The sequence below is a fragment of the Cenococcum geophilum genome (assembly GCF_001692895.1).
Source record: "Cenococcum geophilum 1.58 unplaced genomic scaffold K441scaffold_25, whole genome shotgun sequence".
Lineage (NCBI taxonomy): Eukaryota > Fungi > Ascomycota > Dothideomycetes > Gloniales > Gloniaceae > Cenococcum > Cenococcum geophilum.
The window spans coordinates 1,418,632-1,434,479 of NW_027137583.1; positions in this window are offsets into that span (position 1 = coordinate 1,418,632).

Below are 15,848 nucleotides of genomic sequence, written 5' to 3' on the forward strand. Positions count from 1 at the left end.
TTAAAGCTTGTTCTTAATTAACTTATAGCGTAGTATAGCTTTAACCTTATACTACTTGCCTACTACTTTAAGGTGTTTAATTAGGCCTAGGCGGAAGTTCTTTTCTAATAGTAGTCTATACTATAGCTCTAGTAGGTATATATAAAACACTAGATATATATAGGCTATAAATAGGAGTAGCTAAAGACAATAGGCTAGCTTACTAATTTATTCCTTAATTTAAAAGGGACCTATAAATCTTATATTAAGCTTCTTTAATAGTTAATAGGTCTTAATATTTATTAGGTATAATAGAACCTTATTACCTATTACGGCACTAGCAGAACTTAGCAGAACTTGGCAGAACTTCGCATCGGCAAGTTACCATAGATTGCCATAGATTGCCGTATATTGCGATTATATAACGCGAAGATCTTATAAAACACCAAACGGCGCTGCTCTTCTTCTCCTTTCCTTTCCCTAGCTTTAGATTCTCGTTTATAGACAATCTAATTATATAGGCTTGCGCGACCCTTTTGCCATACTTATGTCTTAATTAACTAAGTCGCTAACATTATCTAAAGCTCACTCTACTTTTTCTTCCTAAGAAGGAACTTAAATATATCTACCAGAACACAGAATAGGACCCTAAGGACATTACTAGGACCATAAGGACAGGATCTAAAAGAAAAGAATAGAACCCTAAGGAAAAGACCTACTAGATATACACAGACTAGAACCCCTAAAGAAATTACCCGGAATTACCCAATACCCCTACCACTATACCACGAGCTATAGTAGCAGGTAAAGTAGCTATAGGACCCTTAAATACTTTAGATAAAGAAACAATTAATGTTTCAACCCCCCAGGCGGAGCTTGCGGCTGCTAATGCCAAAATTAAACAACTACGAGAGCTGCTTAAAGCTAGAGATACCCCTATATTAAATAATAAGTCATTATTAGACAACTAAAGACTTGCTATAGTCCTTTAGGCCCTATCCTAGCGCCTTAGTGGACCTACTAAGGCCTATATAGCACCGAAGCGGTCGGTAAAGGTTATGGATTCCCTACTACTTATAAACGGAACCGACCCTATATTTAATAATTAGAAGCTTTAATTACAGGATAAGCTTAAAGTTAATGCAGACTACTTCCCTAACGCCTAAGCTAGAATAGCCTATATTTTTAGCTGTACTAACAGAGACGCCTAGACGCATTTACGCCCGTAATACACTAAAGACTTAGTAAACCCCTTTATCTCTAAAGAAGAAATAATTAAATACTTATCTTCTATTTATAAAGACCCTTTTAAAGTATAAAACGCCCGCCTTAGCTATAAAAGCCTAAATATAAAAACAACGGAGACCTTTTTGGCCTTCTAAACCCGCTTTCTATACCTAGCCAAATAGGCCTAGATCCCCTAGGAAGACCTACTACTAGACCTCTTTAATAAGCTTACCCTAGACCTATAACGGGCCGTATTGCTAGCTTATACTATAGCATAGACGTTAAAAGAACTTACGGACTATTGCCTAGCTATTAATTAAGGCCTCTATTAAATTAAGGCATGCGCTAACCGGCTAAAAACTAGAAACCTTGTAAACCAGGCCGTAAGTACTATAAGTACGGCCTATAGTGCCCCGGCATGATTAGTAACTCCTATAGTTAACCTAGCAGCTAATTATGTAGCTACCCCTACTGCGGGCCTAGTATACACCCGGCTTATATATAGCGACCCCTATATATAGGCCCTTAGCGATTAAGGAGCTTACTTCTTATATGGTTAAATAGGCTACCCTATAAGGAACTACCTAATAAAGGTAAAGATAAATAAGATCTTATTAATTTAGGAGGATAGTATAAAGCCGGAAAAAGAGGAACCTTAAAGGAAAACTCCTCTTTAGGGTTAAAAGGGATTAATATATTACATATTAATCTAGGTCGGCTAGTTAATAGAAGAAGCTACACTATCCCTTATACTTTATTTTATAATAGATATTAAATTTTAACCTTTGCTTTAGCTAACTTAAGAGTAAATGCCTTTACCTTAATTAATATAAAGTGCGCTATAAAACTAGCTGACTTTTTAAATATACCCCTTAAAGAACTGCCTAAACTAGTCCCTATTTACGGTTATAACGGACAAATAAAACTACCTATTATAACTATCTTGCGGATCTACCTCCGCTGTAATAGATAAAGGTAGTATAACGTCCCCTTCCTTATTACGGACCTTAGAAGCTATAATATAATCTTAAGGAAAAAATAGCTAGCCTATTTAGGCCTATAGCTTAATATATAGAATAGGCAGCTTATCTAGCCCAAAACTATACCCCTAACGCCTTCCTTTATAAAAGAGATTAGTATTATAATAGAAAACCTTATACGGCCGTAGATAAATACCATTTACTAAGCCAATACAACGCGTAGGGATTAGGCTTTTAAGAAGGATATACAGCTTAATCCGCAACGGATCTATATACTACACTACCCCTAAACTACCTATATTATACTACCCGCACTAAAGACTTAGGAAGTTAGTAATGGCCTAGCTAAGTCCCTAATAGAGAACTCAGGCCCTACGCAGCTACGTTAGGAAAATTTTTAGCAGCATTTTGCCAGCATTTTTAGCATTTCGCAGCATTTTGCAGCATTTAAAACGGACCATACGCATTAAGCAGCATCTAGGCAGCTATATATATATATATATATATATTATATATAAAAAATTTTTTTTTAAATAGATAATTAGATATAGTATATTATATAATTTTTTTTTTTATAAATTACTATATAATTACAGCACCTGTTATACTAAACGCGTGCTTACGCGTTCGGTACACCAGGTACGCGTTTACGCGTTTAGTGCACTAACTACTCGCTTACGCGTCTAGTACACTTATAAAGCACTAACTAATTAGGGGGGAGGTGTATTAGTATATAGACCACATAGTCTACTTTATATAATTAACAGTTACCATCTAAACAAGTATACAATACTATATGTATTTTATACCCGTGGATACAACTTATTTATACTATTAAGTTAGTACAAATACTAATTAGTAAGCGCGCACAGATTAGTAATTACTTAATACCTCCTCCCGAGCGATATACACGACAGCAACTACCTGTTTAGACTCCTAGTACGACCTATTAAAAGGTTAGAAGTCGGGGATTACGGACTTATCTCCAACTCTATATACTTATTTAAGTCTTAGTATAGTTTACCAGAAGTTATAGACGCAAATACAGACCTATATGGAACCCCTATTCTTAACCCCCTTAAACCTTAAACCTCTTCGGACCTTTTACGGAAACCCCCTACCCTCCTATAAACCATTACAGACCTATTAATCCATTTTACGGACCGTTATAAGACCTCCCCCACCCGTTACAAGCTGCTACTACCCGCTACGCACTATACTACACTATAGTATAGCAAATATCAGCAAGCAAGTTAGCGAAGGTTAAAAGAAGTGGAGATAAGGAGTTAACATTACGTTTACAAACAACGTTAATAACTACATTAGTTTCAAAATCCTTAAATATAAGTACTTTAAGCTTATAAATAACAACCTATAAAAGCAATACTAGGAAGACTTTGCGGACTTTACGGAAGCTATTCTTAAGGCCTATAACCCTATTACTATCCGTAAACCACGAACCCTTTTATATAACTAAGGTATATAGGTTAAAAGGAATAAATAAGTTACTATTATATAGTCCTTATACAATATAATATATAAAAAGGACTAAATAGAATGGACTAAAGAGGAAATCCTAGACCAGTTCCAAGAAACTAAGGAACTCTTTACTTCTTCTAAACTTAATATAATCGCTAGCCTTATACCTAACCCACTTAACTAAATTCGTCCTATAAACCTAAGCGGCTTTAAACTTAACCTTATTAGCTAAAATATACCCTACTCTTAAGTTACGGATTATAATACCCCTATAAACCAAAATACGGACTAAATTACCCCCGCTATTTAAGTTATAGATCCGCAAGCCATATACCCGTAAGCTATAGATCTATAAGTTATAGATCCGCAACCCACTTAAGTAAAGACCTATAGTAAGGAGCTAGCTAACCTAGCTAAGCTCTATACCAACGAATCTAAGTATAGCGGTAAAAATAATAATTTTAACTTTAAACTAACTATCTTTATAGACCTCTGCCAGAAGGCTAATATTCCTAAATAAGAGTTTAGCCAAGCCTACTCTACTATGCTGCGCGGCCTAGCACTTAACCACTACTACACCAACCTTAAGAGTAACCCCCTTAGTGTCCCCTTTAATAAGCTATATAAAGCTACCTATAACTACTTTAAAGGACCGGAATATAGGCGTGATATCCTTACCTAATAGAATGCGACTAAGCTATAGACCGTAATTAACAAAAACACCGAAAAATCAACTATAGAGTATCTGCAAATCCTTATTAAAGACCTCCAGCACCTATAGCATGGCCTTGACGCTAAGCTTTAAATAGACAACTTCCTACACAATAAACTTATTACGGCTTGCCAGGAAGTAGAGCCCTATAAGTATACCTATTATAAGCCTATAGATACCTTAGCTAGCCTTATTAATGACCTACGCTCCTCTATTATAATGTATAAAGTCTTAAACCCACTAGGCAGCACTTAAGCCTTCGCTACAGATATTTAATATCCGTAGATAAACTCAGACGTCCACTTTACGGACCGCCGTTACCGCTAGCAGCACCTATACCGACCAAGTCCCACCTATAACCCCTACAGCAACTCCTATATAAAAGTATACCCCCGTAGACGAATAAGCTAGAAATGCTTCGTGTGTGGTAAGGAAGAATATTAGTCTATAAAGCATACCTAGGAAGAACGTAACAGGTCTAAGAAGAGATTTAATAAACGGATTAGCCAGTTTATCTTAGAATATAAAGGAGAGGAAGAAGAGGAGCCCCCTAATAAGTTAATAGAAGCCCTTATAATTAACTTTAACCTAAATAATTAGGAATAGAAGACCCCAAAGACGTTCCTAACTACTTTTAGACCTTTTATAGATAGCCAAGCCTTTAATATTACAACTATATTAGCCGACCGTTCCTTTATACACTTAGTTGCGCCCAAAAACCATTCTATAAGCACCCCTATTACAGACGTTATAGATTATAAGCAGGACCTATTTGCATATATTACTACAGAACGCTATACCCCTAAGGAATTCTATAGTGTTATAATCGACACAGGCGCCTCTAAGAAGTCTACTATAGGCTATAGACAATACCTCGTATATAGGACTACCGTAAATAACAATACGGATATTAATATTACGTAAACTAGGGCCATAAACGTCCAATTCGGCATTAGCTTAACTGTATTAATTAGATTAGTTACAGTTAAGACCCTAATTAGCCTAGTTAACTTCCATATAGTAAAAGCAGATACCCCTTTCTTACTTTACCTTATAGATATAGACAGGTTATAGGTTTACTACAATAATATTACGGACACCTTAATCGGCCCTATAACTGCCCTAGAAAGCAAGTATATTACCCTACCAATTATACGACGATTTAGACACCCGTTCCTTATATAGGGAGAGACTTTATAGACCTATATTTAGGAATCTTTTAACTATAACCCGTACTACCTTACTAGTACGGAGATCCACCGTCTACACCGCCGTTTCGGCTACCCGTTAGCCAAAAAGCTATATAGAGTCCTTAAATGCTCTAGACACAACGACGTTAATAGGAAGGCAGTTAATTACCTAACTAAATACTACTTCTTTTACTAGAAATACGGACGTTCCTTAAGCTAATTTAAGTTCACCCTTTATAAGGACCTTAACTTTAACCACTTAGTGTACGTAGACATTATATATATTAACGGCAGCCTAGTATTATATATAATTAATAAGGTAACCTGCTACTAAGCCGCCCGTTAGTTACAAAATATATCCACAAAGCATACTTAGGATATTTTACAGACCTACTGGATTAACACGTACGTTAAACCTCCTAAGTATATTACCCACAACGCTAGTAGGAACTTTATTAGTAAGGAATTCCAGCAGTATGCTATAGCCATGGCTATATTAACAAAAGCTGTTCCAGTTAAGGCGTATTAGTCCGTTAGGCTTATTAAGCGAGCTTACCTAGCTCTATAAAGAGCTTATTAGATTATTACGGACGAGTATAAGGATATTTAAAAGGAACTAGCTTTATAGATAGCTGTAAAAGCCGTTAATAACACCGCTAGCCCTAACGGATTAGTACCTACCCTCTTAGTTTACGGAGCTTACCTAAGGATAAGCAACCTAGGCCCCCCTGCCCCGTCTATTATAGAATAAGCAGCTATAATATAGAAGGTAATAGCCGAAATAGTCAAATTACGGGCTAAATAAACTATTAATAACGCCCTATACTACCGCAATGGACCTAATACAACCTTAGTATATAACCTCCCGCTTAACTCTACAGTCCTTATATAGCGTAAAAGCGGTAGTTAGAATGGACCTTACTGTCTACTAGCCGTAGAAAATAAGACGTACTATATATAGCTTCCTAGCGGGCCAACTAGCTTTAAAAGCACGTCCATAAAACCCTACTTTCGGCCCAAAAACACCTATAATGTTAAGCCAGATAAACTAGAAGCAACCGCCGAACCAGATAAACTAGAAATGACTGCCGAATTAAATAAACTGGAGGCATCTTTGCCTACCCCAGAGGTCCCCTAAAACCTTACTAAACCTACTAAACCTACCGTAAAGCGTAGCTAAGGACGCCCCCGTAAGAATCCCGTAATAGAGAACTACCTAACCTCCATAGGCACATCTATAAAGCAATCTCTGCCTATAAATATATTAGTTCTAGTACAGGAAACCCCTTTTATAGACTTACGGCGTAAAGAGATTAACGGACTACTTAAAAAGGGTGTCTTTGCGATTATAACAGAGAGAGACGTTCCGTAAGGCGTCCGTATATTTAACTTACGCTTTATTAATAAGATTAAGCACCCTAGTACTAATAAAGCCTTTAAGAAATTAAGGCTCGTTATATAAGCTTATAACGACTAGAGAAAGGACCTAATTCTTATATAATTGCCTATAATTTAACGGGTTAGTTAACGGATTATACTCGCACTTACGCCTAGACTATAGTAAACTAAATCCGTAGCCCTTTACTTACGGGATATCTTATAAGCCTATATACAGTCTAATACCTACCTAAGTAGGGATATCTTTATATAACCACCCTATAAGCTTAACCTATAACCAGGAATAATTTTACAGGTTGGCCGTCGAAATCGGACTCTGCACCTGTACGCGGTGACGGCTACGAACCTAGTCTTCAAAGTTCAGATCCAAAGCCAACGCAGAGACGTTATATAGCGTGTGGACAGGACCTGGTGGTGGTTGTGGGCGTTAAGGGCAGTGGTAAAAAAATTTCGGATGGTGAGATCTTAAAAACCACTACTGTTGGCCCTCTACAATACGACGACTACTACATTATTCTCCTATCTAAGGCACCTATACGATCTAGCATGGATGTATAGCATTTAACAGCATCCCCTAACCCCTAACAGAAAGCATTAACAACCTCTTATATCGACAAACGAGCGAACGCGGAGTGAACGAACGAATGAGTAAATATACGGCCCCTCCTAACCCCTAGGGCAATCGCCCGCGGAGCATGCGGTCACTCGCCGTTTTTAACTACCAAATACTACCTAGCAGCCTAGATTGCGACCTACGGTTTTCCCTATCTCCTTTCGACGGAGTAGTGCCCTTAAAAAGGGCCTAGCTAGGGCCTAGGCATAAAAGATACCCAAATACACAATATATCCCGCTCGCTTATTAGTATTACGGTGGTTAGAACGGATAAATCCCCCTTACGCCTTTAATGGCTCTAGGGGGGGGGAGGCAAGGCGTATATGGCAATAGTCTATAAGAGATAGTATATAGGGGATGGGCAAGATACGGAACAAGACAATAAGACACAGTAATCGATCAGCAGGGCCTAGCTAGGACGTAGTAAACCCCAGCTTTAATAAGCTAGAGAAGGAAGCAGTGGTTCCTAAGGAGTTCAAAACATCTAAGGAGGAGGACGTACTGTAGGCCCGTAGGGCCGCTGCTACGTGCAAACATAGCAATTTGGGGTTTTTTATCCTACTAAGGTGGCTTATAGGGTTTTTCCTTTCCCCAACTGCAGGGTTTTTCTTCATGTAAATTATAAGTTTTCCCCCTGTGACGGAGTAGTCTGCGTAGGCCAGTAGGATCCGTATCAGACGTTAATCAAAGAATTACTACTACTACTAATTTTACGGGTTATAAAACCTCTTTACGAAGTACTAAAAGCCAGAAACCATTGGTTTAAGATATACTACTAGCACCACGTTAGTAAACTTAAAATAGAACAGTTGACCTATAACCCCTGCCTCCTATATAGCCCATTAAACGGCCTTAGTATTGTTAGACTCCAAATAGACAATACCCTCTTCTTAGTAGACCGAATATTTACGGACGCTAAAGAGACTAAACTATAAGAAGCTAAGTTCCTAGTAAAGCCGCAAGAGTAGTTAACTAAGTAAACTCTAATTAAGTTTAACGGAGGCTTAATTATATAAAAGGGCAACTTAATCTAGCTAACTTAGAAACGCCAAGCTTAAAACCTAAAGCTTATTATAGTAAAGCCTACGGACCTCACTAGTTCCCATAAAGAGACCCATAAGACTATAAATATAAAGGACTAATACACTGCATAGCGTGCAAGAGGCGCCTATATTGCCATAGTCTGCCAACCTAAATCTGCCTACGACTTATCCTTTACGGCCCAGGTAGTAGATCTATAAGAAGAAAATATTAAGCAGCTTAATAAGCGCATTTAGTAGCAAATTGATAATACAGTAAGGGGACCTACTTTTATACCACTAGACCTAAGTTCCCTTAGCTTACTAGCATTTATAGACGCCTCCTTTACTAATAATAAAGACCTATTATTACAAATCGGCTTTATAATTGTACTTACGGACCGCAATTAGGACGCAAATATACTATATTAGTCTTTAATTAAGTGCAAATAAGTAACCTATAGTGTACTAGCTTCTAAACTATATATACTAGCTTATAGATTTAATATAGTAGCCGCAATTAAATTAACGATCCAGAAGATTCTATAACTAGAGTAGTTACCCCTAGTTTTATATACTGATTTAAAGTCCCTTTATAACTGCCTAGTTAAACTAGGTATAATATAAGAGAAGAGGCTTATGGTCGACCTAATATGCTTACGTTAGGCCTATAAACGATATAAGATTACGGAGGTTAAATAGATTAGTAGCGGAGATAACTTAGCGGACGCTATAACTAAGGCAAAGCCGTATTAAGCCCTTAAAACCCTAATTAACACGAATAAGCTTAACCTAAAAGTTATAAAATGGGTAGAACGGGACTAATAGAGTACCTATGGTACGCCTACGGCCCGTTAGAAGGCCGTACGGCTTATTATATAGCCTATTCTACGGACTATAAGCTATTAGGTAGAAAAACGGTGGAAAGCTATAATAGAACTTAGTAAACTTATGTGACCTGCCGAATTCTGCTATATTCTACTATAGTAGTCGAATTAACCAATTACGATTTTCTATGCCGGGCATGGAAAATCGCCATTGGCTCGCTTAGCACTAGCGCCCTAGCAGCCCTTAAAATCTAACTTATAGCTCGTCTACTACCCGTTAAAAGGCCGTATGGTTTATTTTACGGACTGTAAGTAGGACTTACGGCTAGCTTAAGGTACCGTTTAGAAGGCAGCCTAGACGGCACCTTAGGGGAGATTTCCTATGTATTTTCCTTTATGTTCTATAGTTTTATTAAAGCAATTACGGAGGCTGTATATAGGTGGTTTCATTTTTTAAGTACTGCTAGTGTATAATTATAGCACCTATTGTACTAAACGCGTGCTTATGCATTTGGTACACTGGGTACGCGTTTACGCGTTTAGTATACTAACCACTTACTTACGCGTCTGGTGCACTTATAAAGCACTAACTAATTAGGGGGGAGGTATATTAGTATATAAACCACGTAGTCTACTTTATATAATTAATAGTCACCATCTAAACAAGTATATAATACTACATGTATTTCGTGCCCGTGGATACAACTTACTCATACTATTAAGTTAGTACGAACAATTACTTATAAATTACGTAAGTTATTCTACTTCTAAAAAAAGTTTAAATTTTTTTAAATTTTTTTTAAAAAGTAGAATAATAATAATAATAATAATAATTCATTGCTTAACGTCCAATTTAGATCCCTATTGGGCTTACGCGGACTACTCCTTATTTATATATAGGGAGAAAACTCTATTTAAGAAAAATAAGAAAACCCCGTAATCTATCTCCCTGCCTTTTAGGACTTGCCTACTTAGTGCCTATAAGTCGCCTATAGTGCTCTACTACTTTACTATTTAACCTTCTTAGGAACCATTACTGCCGTAATAAGCCTACGGACGCGCTAGTATTATAAACTATTACTCTACTACTGTAGAGTTACTAAAGGGCACCTACTACTCGCCCCCTTACCTTTTATTACTATTTCCTTTATAACCCGGAACTAATTTAGCATATTTTAACTAATAAGCCACTAGGTAACCGCCTTAAGGCCTTTTTATATTAAGAGCAGTGTATTATAGTTCTCTATGCCAGCTACTAAGAGCATTGTTTCTTAATTAGTGTATAAGGGGCATAGCAGTATTACGTATTTTAGTATCTATCTTAGCTAGCTATATTCGCATCTTAGGCTATCTACTAGAACACCTACCTAGTAAAGCTAATCTTTTAGTCCTATTATTCCTGTTCTTAAGAGTGTTGCTATTATATTTTTTGCCTTTATTAGGCCTTCTTAGAGCCCTTAGGTATTTACCCCCTATAGCGTTAACTATACTATAGCTTAGGTTCGTCTTGCCTAAGTTAGCCTCTATACCTTTAACTCCTATTTACCTCTTTAGCGTTAGTCTAACCAGTATTATATTACGGTAGATAGTTTCCTAGCATTCTTATATATTTTACTTTAGCTCTTTTCTCTATCTTGCTATTATCTTTACTAACCTCTTATATATCTCCCTTCCTCCTTTATATAGGCCTAGGCCCTAAAGCTGTAACGGAGCCTTGTAGTAGGAACTACGGTAGACTTGTTAATAGGCTAGGTATATAGGTATTATAAGTAAGTCAACAACGTAATAATAACTGGTAGAGTAGTTGCCTAATAGATTAACTCTAATTATATTTTAAGAATTACTATAAGGAAGGAACTATCTAGGTAGGGACTAAGGGTCCTTAAATACATAACCGTACTCCTATAAAATCCTCCTTATACGTAATATACGTGTTATACGTATTATACGTATCATACTCCGCGTACTCTACGTATACTACATATAACATTATATAACTCGCTTACTATTCTTCGTCATATAGTTCCACGGGTTCCATCCTAGACCGTGCCTGTATTAACCAACTAGCTTCTTCCGACTCCTCCCCAAGTAGTCGTAACATTGTACTTAAAGCGTTCGTAACAAAAGCGGCACTATTCTTTTTCTGCTTTTTTTTACCTGTTTCTCTAATATCTCTTCCCTACTTTAGGGTTATTAGTTTGTTCTCCTACGGGGCACCCTAAAGTCCCTCTATAGTTTACTTAGGCGTGTCTTAATATACTTTATAATATTAGAGTTACGTTTATTTTACGTCCTTTATATTATAGCGGCTTTAATATATAACTGTGGGGGGGGAATATTGGATTCCTTCTTAAGCAGTGCTATAGCCGTTCGCTTATACCCGCCTATAATACTCTAAAGGTAGGCTATTTAGACCTTTTAAAGTAGTTTAAGGAGTAATTTAGGGGGGCCCTTTTTAGTTTCTCTAATGGCCTAAATACTAGATCTATATGTTATGGTTAGCCGGACAACTGCTATATATAGTAGGCGTAACCTCTAAAAGCATAGACCCTATATAGAATTGATAATCCCAGATAAAGCGATAAACTATACTTAGCCTTTACGGACCGCTTGCGCCGCATATACGCTCCACTAGAGCTTACTATTTACCCATACTCCTAATACCCTTAGGCCCTAAACTAGTTAACCCTTAAAGCCTTAGTAGGTAGTTATATAGTAGAGTTTAACGTACCTACTTATTTAGGCCTTTACCCTAGTTTTCTAGTATTTATCCCAAACCTAGGCCTAAAGGCCTAGGGGCTTTCTATAAGCAGTTGGCTGCCACTATCTTAACGGGGGGTTTCACCAGTTCTTTTAAATATCTTATAATAGGTTATTGGCCCAAGTACTAGTCCGCCCCCCCACGGTCTATATAAGAGTCTCCTTCTAGAGTTAGTACGCTTTTGCACGGCTTAGGAGCCTTCCATAGCCTTTAGTTTTATACCTTTTCTATTATTTCCGCCGGTATAGGCATAAGCTACCTTTTCTAGGGGTTATAACTCCCGTCTTATATGCCTACTGGCGTAATCCTATAAAGGTATTATAGCTACATCCTATAGTATAAAAGCCTTAGGTACCTTTTATAGTTAAGGCCTAGACTAAAAAGCCTTACCTACCTAAGTAACTTCTGTTTACTCCTTAAGTATATCTTACTAGCGAGCCGCCCTAGAGGCGAACGGTTCCGTCTATTAATATACCAATACGCACATCCGTTCTCTTAAGCTATGTAATAGTCTCTCTAGCTAGGACGTAATCCTACCTACCTATTAGGTGCACTAGGGGTTAGAGCCTAGCTAAGGGGTAAAGTCCCTAAAGCTAGTAGTAGCTACTACGCACTACGCCTTATAGGAGGCTAGTAGTAGTATAGGGGCGTAATACCCTATACTACTACTAGTTCCCGTTTCGCGTTGCCTATAAGAGTCTCCTTATAATAGGCCAACCGTGTCTTATAGGAGAGGGGCCGTAGAGATACTAGGTCCCGCACTAAACGACCTACTCCCCCCCTCCTACTAACCAAGCTTATGTCCCCCCTTTTTATAAGCTATACCTATGTCTTTAACTTATTAAGTCCTTGTCCAACTAGCCTATGTTTCCCCTATAGCCTCCCCACATATATATATTAGGTTGCGTGCACTACGCCTATTAAGACCCTCTTATAAGTCGCCTTATATATATGCGCATTAGGTTACGTGCACCACGCCTATTAAGACCCTCCTATAAGTCACCTGCGAGTCAACTATAAGCCAACTATAAGTCGGCTAAGTCGTACGCTATAGGGCCGTTAAAGCTGGCCTATGTTTCCGCTGCCTAGAGCTTTGCCCGTGTTTCTACCTCGTTAAGCCGTCTGGTCGCCGTCGCGTTGCTATTACGTTGCTATCGCGTTGCCGTCGCTATACTAAGTCGCGCGCACTACGCCTATTAAGACCCTCTTCTAAATTACCTGGGTGTAACTAGATACTAGATAGGCCCTTATAGAGGGGCCTTAACGAGTTCTCTAGGTAGGGCCTTAATAAGTTCTTCGCGGTGGCCTTGGGGCCTTAATAAGTTTTATATAAAGTATCTGCGACGCATTAACCTTAACAAGTTCTTATAAAAGAGGATCCCTACGCCCTTATCGCGTATACTTTACGATCTTAGAGCTAGTGTAAGCCTAAGGGTGTCCTGTTATACGCCTAGGACGCGTCTATATTAACTAGCTAGATAAGGCCAGTTTTGGGCCTAGCTGTAAGCTAGGTAGTTATATATCAGGCGGTTTTTATATCCCAGTTTCCCTTAATAGGCCTCCCTAGATAGTAAGATAGGAGCTCTAAGTAGAGGCAGTAAGGCTCCTAATATTGTTAAGGGTGATGCTTTGTACGCATTATAGGCTCATCACTATAAAGTTAAACGACAGCGCTGCACGCGCTGCGACGGCTCTCTACTATCGCCTCTGCACTTAGCCATTAAAAGGAATAGGATTCCAGATAATGTTTCCACCCGCGGCGACGTGGACGCGTGCAGTAGGGCTTCGCGGGCAAAGTAGAATAACTTACGTAATTTATAAGTAATTTATAAAAAAAAATATTATATAATATACTATATCTAATTATCTATCTAAAAATAAAAATTTTATATATAATATATATATATATATATATAGCTGCCTAGATGCTACTTAATGCGTATAGTCTGTTTTAAATATTGCGAAATGCTGCGAAATGCTAAAAATGCTGGCAAAATGCTGCTAAATTTTTTCCTAACGTATAGAGAAAGGCTAGGGATATTAGATAATATACTAAACTAATAAACCGAAAGGATAACTTACGGAAAATGGAATATAAGCTAAGAAAGACTATAAACCTTATACCGTAAAATATAGCCTAATAAATATCTGTAAAGAAACCTATAGACCTCCTACCAGTTAATATCTGCTATATTGGCGCTATAGGATTCTACTAAAACCTAGTTTAGCCTAATACCGTTACCTTTATAACTAGCTTATATAAAATTAATTAAATAATTAAAGAGAAAGAAGCCCTAGCTTAAGAGAAAGGCGAGCTAATAAATAAGGAGCTAGTAGAATAGAAACTGCCCCGTTAATACTAAAAATTTAAAGATACCTTCTTTAAAGCAGCGTCTAATATACTCTTGCCTTACCAACTGTATAACTATAAGATTAAAATTAAGCCGGATAAGGTAGTTACTCTTAACTATAGCCCCCTCTAATAGCAATCTATTGCCGAATTATCGGCTATAAAGTAGTATCTTATTAATAACTTAGATAAGGGCTTTATTAAGCCTAGTTAAGCCCCTTTTAACTTACCTATTCTCTTTACTAAAAAACTAAATAGAGGACTTCGTTTCTGTATTAACTACCGCAAGCTTAATAATTTAACCCTTAAAGACCGCTACCCACTACCTTTACTTAATGAGACTTTGGCCTAAATAAGTAGAGCTAAGATCTTTATAAAGCTTAATATCCGCTAAGCTTTTTACCAGATTAGGATAGACCCTAAATTAGAAGACCTTATTATATTTTAGACCTATTACGGAACGTATAAATATAAAGTACTGCCTTTTAGACTAACTAACGGACTGGCTATATACTAACGATATATAAATAACGTACTATTTAACTACCTTAATAACTTCTATATAGTATACCTAGATAATATTATAATCTACTCTAAAAATAAACTGGAATATAAAGAGTATATTTATAAAGTCCTATAACGGCTTTAGGAAGCTAGCCTCTAAGCCAATATTAAGAAGTTAGAATTTAGTGTTAAGCATATAAAGTACCTAGGGTTTATTATTAGTATAAACGGGATTAAGGCAGACCTAGAAAAGACGGCCGTAATTAACTAATAGTGTCACAGTACGTGCGGACTGTCAAGGTACGATGTACGAGGTGACTGTATATGATTGACAAACGATGTCGTGTGAGGATCTATGTAGGTGAGGTGGTATATATACACGTCGCTCAGGGGTCAGGTCCGTGCTCGTGTCATGACAACACTGAATCATAACAACGTGTCAGGTCAGTGCCGTGACAGTACATCCCTCCCAATAAGGCGAGCTCCTGTGAGCCAAGTAACGGCAGTAAAAACACGGAAGTAAAAAAAATAGACCACATATCCTCATCCTTCCAGTCCTCAAAGGTTCTCGTCCTTCCAGTCCTTAAAGGTCCTCGTCCTTACAGTCCTCGGACCCTCCTACCTATATCCCTACTACATCGCTCTCCGCTAGTGCTCGTCTCGAGTACTAAATAAAGCCGAAGGCGAAGGGGTAAAATAGAGGAGACGAAAAAAATTGTAACCGCGGGGCGTAATTTTGCGGATATTGACACTCGAAAGGCTCGGTTACGGAGATTAAGGTTAAGGCGTAGACTCGAAAGGCTCGGGGG